This window comes from Pinus tabuliformis, chromosome 6, assembly GCF_031772625.1.
Source record: "Pinus tabuliformis cultivar Carrire ecotype Pingquan chromosome 6, CPIR1, whole genome shotgun sequence".
In the NCBI taxonomy this organism is placed as follows: Eukaryota; Viridiplantae; Streptophyta; class Pinopsida; order Pinales; family Pinaceae; genus Pinus; species Pinus tabuliformis.
In genome coordinates this window covers 1399693715-1399701656 of record NC_142292.1, presented here as the reverse complement: position 1 = coordinate 1399701656, position 7942 = coordinate 1399693715, and the positions used below count along the sequence as shown (strand labels likewise).

The following is a 7942-nucleotide window of genomic DNA, read 5'->3' as shown; positions in this document are numbered from 1 at the left end:
TCCTATGTGGCGATACCTTTGAATATAGAAGATAATCAGGCTCCACACCCAACAATTCCTAGGACTTACCACTTCAGGATAAGCCCATAAAAAATTACAGGCCAAGAATTTAACCAAATCTAATTATGGTAAACTCTTATAACCACTTTCCAATTAGACCAAAGCTCAACGAAGACCTTGATGTCTCAAATTTGGGGGCAAGATGGATAGACAGAGGGAAAGCAGTGGGGAAAAACAGGCTTGAGATGATGGACAAAAGCTTTAAAAAAAATGGGCAACAAACATCTAGAGTTAAAAAATGAAAGAATGCAATAGTGAGCAATTTTCCCAATGTGAAAACTCAATAAACTATAGCAGGAGACAATAGATGAACAATTGCCCAAATGCTAGAACTCAATAAGTTTCAGTAATAGACCATGAATGAGCAACTTCCAAAGTGCTAGAAACGCAAGCAACTGCAACATGAGACAGTGAATGAACAATTGCCCAAATGCCCGAAACTCAAGCAACTGCAGCAGGAGACTTTGAACGAACAATTGCCCTAATGCGAAAAATTCAAGCAACTGCAGCATGAGACAATAAAGTGCCAAGCTCAACAGATGGGGATTATTTATATGGCCAAGCCTATTATCACCACACTAATTAGAATACACCAGTGTAGAACTATATTAAACTTGAATCTGTAATGTTCCAAGAATGAACAATTGCCCAAATGCCAGAAATTCAATAAGCTGCAGCAGTAGACAATAAAGTGCCAGGCTCAACGGACGAGGATTCTTAATAGGGCAAGCCTATTAGGAATACACCAGTGTAGAACTATATTAAACTTGGATCTCTAGTGTTCCAAGAATGAACAATTACCCAAATGTTAGAAATTCAATAAGCTGCAATAGTAAACACTAGAATGCCAAGCTCAAAGATGAGGATTCTTTACAGGGCCAAGTCTATTATCTCAACACTGACTGGAATACATTAGTGTAGAACTATATTAAACTTAGATATGCAGCACTCCAAGAGATCTCAATTTCAAATTTCAAATTCAAGTTCAATCCCTGTAGCTGCCAACACAGACCATGAGAGACAAATATTTCTATATCCCACCACTTGATTACATAGAAAATGCTTCTTTATATGGAAAACTAGTTGAAAACCCAATAATGGTCAGGAACTGTCTACATGGCAACATAGATCTGATGGTTGTTTGTCTTATCAACAACAGAAGCAACAACATGGCTATATTTATATCAGCATCGTATGCTTTTTTCTGCTTTGATTTCAAAACCCCTGAAACCACCCCTCATTTATGGAGACACATTTTAATGTCCACTTAAACAAGTTTTGCCCCAAAGACGCTCTAGAGCTTATTATTAAGGAGATTTTGTCACTAAATGCCAAATTGAAACACAATAAAATAATACATACATTAACAAATTAAAAAAATAGTAATAAAAAAATCAAAGTAAGCCATACATAAAATGTTTCAATTGCACCTTAATTTCCACTTTAGTCATTAACTCCATATTTTTTACTTGGTTATTACCTTCCACATTCTCACTCCTCCTTTCTGTGTTCCTTTAGAGCTTTGGTGCAATTGCTAGTTTTAATATTACAACCAAATTAGACATCAAATTGATGTATAAAACCCCTTTATCTATAAAATAATAACTAATGCATCTATTAAAAAACAAAACAAAACAAAGCACTTACATCACAAAATTAAAAAATCATAAAAAAATAAAACCAAATTATAACTTTATTATTATTATTAATTATAAAAATAATATATAAAAACATGTACCAAAAGTCTTCATCATATAAATTTAACAACACTTTTAAAAATTAAACACACCTCTTCTCATAAATATATTAATAACATTAAATAAAAGACAAACTCAAATTATAATGAAAAAATATTTAAAAATTATATATCACAAACAAAGTGATTCACTTTCACAAATATTCTAAAATTGTTTTGTTTTGTTTTTTTAATTTGTATATTTTTATATTAACACTTCAACTAATACATATATTCTAAAATTATTTTGCTCTGTTTTTTTTAATTTGTATATTTTTATATTAACACTTCAACTAATACTTAGAATTAAATAAACCAATTCAACTAATAGGTAGAATTAAATAAACAAATTCAAGTTAAAATGAGAAAGCATTCTAAAGTTAACCTAATTTGAAAGTGATTCACTTTCACATATATTTTAAAACTCATTTTCTTTAATTTATATATTTTTTTGAATAACTACATTGTATTTTGACAATAAAATTATTTTTCGAAATAATCACTTTATTTTCATTTATTTAATTAAATAAAAATAAAATAAAATTTTAATAAGCAAAAAAATCATAATTTGAACATATATTTTAAAACTGCTTTTTTTAATTTATATAATTTTATATGATCGAGAGAAAACATATATTTTAAAACTGCTTTTTTTAATTTATATAATTTTATATGATCGAGAGAAAACATTAAACAGTAAGCTGACCATAGGATCACTACTCATTTTGTTAACTAAATAAGAATAAAATATTATTTAATAAGCAATAGGAAAAGAACTGATCATTGAGTCACTACTCATTTGGTTAATTAAATAAAAATAAAATATTATTTAATAAGCAATAGGAAAAGAAACCAACCATAGATGGATACGGCTTCTGTTTGGGTAGGATTTTGGAGGGACAGATGATGTCCCTGTGATCGCCCTTCTTTCCACCCATATAGACCCGAATTGAAGTTTTCTAAACCAGACAAGCTTTTGCCATGGCAATCGACCAGTTTCTGTTTGCCTTTCTTCTCTTCTCATTTGGCTTCCTACTCTTTTTCATTACAAGAAATCGAAGCAATCGGCCATACCAAGGTCCTGTAATATATCCTGTAATTGGTATTCTGTGGGAATTTTTCAAGAACAGGGACAGGGTTCTGGAATGGACAGTGGATATTCTTTCCAGAATCCCTTCCCACACATGTATGGTCCAGCGCCCAGGAGGCGTCCGAGGCTTTATCACTGCGAATCCCTCTAACGTGGAGCATATTCTGAGAGCCAATTTTCAGAATTACCCCAAGGGAGAACGCTTCAGTTTCTTTCTCCACGATTTCCTGGGCAAGGGGATCTTCAACACGGATGGGGAGCTGTGGAAAATGCAGAGGAAGGCTGCGAGCTACGAATTCAATACCAAGTCGCTCCGGAACTTCGTAGTGGAGGCTGTTCAGTGGGAAATCAAGAACCGGCTAATGGTGGTGCTCAAGAGCTCATGCGAAGGGGGAGAGATCATAGACTTGCAGGACGTTCTGATGAGGTTTGCATTCGACAATATCTGCAAGGTGGCGTTCGGTGTCGATCCCGGTTGCCTCCACCCTTCTCTGCCCAGGTCCCAATTTGCAGAGGCTTTTAACGATGCTCTTGATATTAGCGCTGGCAGGTTTTTTTCCATTTTACCCTTTCTGTGGAGAATCAAGCGAAAGCTTGACATCGGTTCTGAGAGGCGGTTAAGAGAAGCGATAAATGTAGTGAACGAATTTGCCATGGACATTATTCGTTCCAGGGGAAGTGAGATCTCTGAAGGGCATGTGAGGGAAGACTTGCTTTCAAGATTCATGGCGGCAGCTCTGTCTGATTGGGAGCAATTTGAGACAGAATGCGATCAGAAAGGTTCGCAGAAGATGGCAATGGCGGGCGAAAAATCGGAATTATTCATCAGAGATATGATGGTTAGTTTTATGATGGCAGGGAGGGATACCACTTCGACTGCCTTAACTTGGTTTTTCTGGCTGATTTCGTCTCGACCCCATGTCCAGGAAGCCATTCGCAGAGAAATTTTGCTCGTTACAGGCAGCAGAAATTCCATACAGCCCGAAGATGAATGGGTTGTCTTCGACTTTGATGACCTGAAGGGCATGCCGTATCTCCATGCCGCGCTCTGTGAGTCCATGAGGCTGTGGCCTCCCGTGCCTGTCGATTCAAAGGTTGCTGCGGAAGATGATGTATTGCCAGACGGGACTGTTGTACCCCGGGGATGGTTTGTGGATTACAATATATATTCAATGGGCAGGATGGAGAGCATTTGGGGTGAGGATTTCATGGATTTCAGACCCGAGAGATGGCTGAAAGATGGGGAATTTGTGGGGGAAAATCCTTACAAATTTACTGTGTTCCAAGCCGGGCCTCGCATATGTTTGGGAAAAGAGATGGCGTTCATACAGATGAAGTCCATTGTGGCATCTGTCATTCATAGGTTCAGTCTGGAGGTAGACACCGGGTACATCCCGAAATATGTATTGTCCATCACTTTGCGAATGCAGAATGGACTGCCTGTCAGCGTGAGAAGTCACTGAAACAGGGAGGATATCATGGGTACTGGAAGGTGCCCTGTAACTTCTTCCAGCGATATGAATATTTAAATATAAAGTAGAGCTTTGTAATTGTTTTAGATGGTCCCCGTAACTGTACGAATATTTAAATATACAAGTAGAGTTTTGTAATTATTTTGGATGGATGTGAATTTAGGGATTAAATAAGCATCCTTAAGTAGTAAGGTGTTTCTTTCTGAAATGAACTATCTCTTCATGTTACTCTGTTCACTCTGTCTTTATCATGTTATTCTGTTTCATCGTGAGTCACTCTGTTTTATCGTGGGTTGTTAGATCGATTGTTAGACGATGATTTTTTTAGATGGTCCCTTTAACAGTATGAATATTTAAATATACAAGTAAAGCTTTGTAATTATTTTGGATGGATGTAAATTTACGGATTAAATAAACATTGTAATTAAACCACAAGGTGTTTCTTTCTGAAATTAACTCTCCCTCCATGTTACTTTGTTTCATCGTGGACCAATTATTTTGGATGGATGTAAATTTACGGATTAAATAAACATTGTAATTAAGCAGAGGATGTTTCTTTCTGAAATGAACTCTCCCTCCATATTACTTTGTTCTCCCTCCATATTACTTTGTTTCATCGTGGGCCACTCTGTCTTATTGTGGGTTGTTAGATTGATTGTTAGATAACCTCCATATTACTTTGTTTCATCGTGGGCCACTCTGTCTTATTGTGGGTTATAATGAAAAAAATCTAGTTTGGGTTGTTAAATTTATTGCTAGAAGATGAAAAAATCTAGTAAGCCATTAGATCGATTGTTAGACGATTGAAAAAATCTTTCACTATTGGATCATCAGTGAAGAACGTTCTACTCTGTCTTATAGTGGGACGATGGAAAAATCTAGTGGGCCATTCGATCGATTGTTAGACTGTGAAAAAATCTTCCACCATTGGATCATCAGTGAAAAACGTTCTAGGCTGTTGAGAATACTAATCTGGGAAGGATCCTACTGCCAGTACGTTGAAAATATTTTCGCGCCTTAAGATAGTTGTGCTTCCATGACTTTGAGACGGTTAAGCCATTAATGCCTGATTCTGAGCGCACGATAAACCTCCTACAGGATGGTGAAGTTTTGTCTGCATCATTCAGTCCTTTATAAGTAGCACCTTCCGGCTCACCTCAATCGAACCTGCCCAAGAAACGCTGTGCAACAGACACACTTATGATATAGGGGTCAGAGCAGCCATTCGAACTTGCCCAAGAAACGCTCTGCAACAGACACCCCTATGACATACAGGGTTAGAGCAGCCATCGAAGAGAAAAGTAGGAGGAGGCGGAGGAGAGAGCCGCATATCTTCCAGAAACCTGCAACGTCATGGCAGCGTCGTGGACACCCAGCATAACATCGCACGAATTCAAAGCTCTGAACAACTCTGCCATCGCTGTAGATCGTTTGGGATTTAACACTTCCACTTGGAAACCTATTTTCTGAGCTAATCTCGTTATTTCTTTCTGGTTCAGCATCACTCTTGATTTCTGCCTAGATATTATTACCAATATGGGCTTTAATCCATGAAGGGGAACTTTAGAGGTTTCGTTAATCAAATTTGGCAATCTATTGGGAGCATACACCTCGCTGGAAAGCCACTGAAAGTCCCTAATTGTCTTACCTTCCTTCATGGGCGATGGATCCACACTCAACTCACCATGTATCGTCATCCCGACTATCATCTCTGGAAAACAATGGACTCTCTTATCCTTCCTGAAATAAAAACCTGGGTACTTGCTCAGCTGCTTCACACGGTCCTGGTATTTCATCATCCACCACTCATGAAATAAAAACCTGGGTACTTGTTCAACGGCTTCACGCGATCCTGGTATTTCATCATCCACCACTCATGGTATCCATTCAAGAATGATGAAAACAACTTCGCCTTGGAGATGTTGTGAAGTTAAATAGAGAGGCAATAAACCATCGTTGAACTCATGGTAAACATTTCCTGTGTATCCTCCAGTGGACAAAAACCAGTGCAGGCACCGAGTGCTGCACTTGGCAGGAATTTCGGAGCTGTTCGTGCCCATTCTCATCGGTCGGACTCACTATTTTAAGAGGGACTTCGTCAATCGTGCTCATGATACTGCTCTCCCATTTGCGTGTATATGCCCTGATTTTCTCCTCTCTAGTCATTTGATTATTATGAGTAAAGGAAAACAGAGGAAGATTGAGAGTGGGTACGCACATCCCCTCTCAAACAACATATGTCTGTGCGAAAGTGTGAACTATCGCAGCACAAAATCTCTCTGGTATTTCTCCAAGTTTTATTACCTTCTCCTACACAAATTGCGGGTTTCCTTATAGAAAAGCTTATGGTTATATACATCTAAAGGCTTTCGTCTCATTTCATTTGATGCGCCCCACTTATACCAGAGCTGGATGAGTTCCTTTTTATGTAATAAAAGACTGAATGAACTATCAAATTCATTTTGTTTTATTTCATGGTCACCATCAAAGAAGGTTTCCTCTCTTTTCATTACAGGGTTAATGAATGTGCAAATGCAATATAAACTACGAAGCCCAAAAGATGAACCAGACTTTATTAGAATATCGATTGCCCAATAAATTTTTTCATTTTGAAAATGTTTCTCTTCCACCACTTTATGATATAAAAGGTCCAGAACTATAATAACAAAAACTAACCATGGATTCATCCCTTTAGTTGTTGCAGGTCTCTGTTGCAAGCCTGAACCACACTCCGTGGAATTTTAGTTTATTATTTTATTCAATATTAAATTATTTTTATTAATAAATAAATAAATTTTTAAATTAATTATTTATAATATGTGTAATGCTATATATATTTAATTCATTATAATATCAGGTTAAAAAAATACAAATGAGATTATTATTTTTCAAATAATTTTTAAATTTTTAAACAATAATTTATAATAATTTATATTTATCACATGTTCATGTTAAGATAAATATTACACTTGATTATATCTATATATATAGATAGTTTCGATTTGGTAACCACCATCACTTTCAACGAGTTGGGGAATCTACATTTTTATGGTTCAATACTACCACTAACTCTCAATGAGACTAACACTATCATTTTGAGGGGAAGGGGTTGCCTAAACTAACCACATGGTCTTGGTCTTGGTGGGACTCCCGAGATGTTTCCCTAGATTGAATATTCATTAGTTGCAGGGATTAGCTGGGTTAGGGCGGGCTATAGAAGTTTTATGACCTAAATGATAATTTAAGTTTTACATTTAGTATTTGGATTTTTGAATTTGAGGAAATATAATTAATAATTTTGAGTAATATTGTATTTTTCATTTCAATAATATATTTTTAAATGTACCCTTGATCGGGATGCGGGTCGACAGTTGGGACAGATTGGTTGTAGTAATGATCAGTACTCTTGCAATTAGTACCGCCGGCCCCCACATGCTTAAGGCAGTGGGTGCGTTGACCCTTGGCATGAATGCATGCTGGGTAGGTGGGAAACGTGGCGGGACAGGAGGTAAGGCAAGGCATATATGCTAGTGAGTGAAGCAGGCATTCAATGTTGGAGGGTCAGCTTGTGGAGAAAGGTGGTAT

General features: G+C 36.9%; 2 pseudogenes; one reads left to right on the top strand and one right to left on the bottom strand.

The window, feature by feature from the left end:
* The first annotated feature begins 2707 nt into the window (after positions 1-2707).
* LOC149263889 (cytochrome P450 94A2 pseudogene) lies at positions 2708-4504 on the top strand (annotated as a pseudogene).
* A 924-nt stretch (positions 4505-5428) lies between these two features.
* Positions 5429-6716, bottom strand: LOC149263888 (xylan glycosyltransferase MUCI21 pseudogene; annotated as a pseudogene).
* Positions 6717-7942: the final 1226 nt, after the last annotated feature.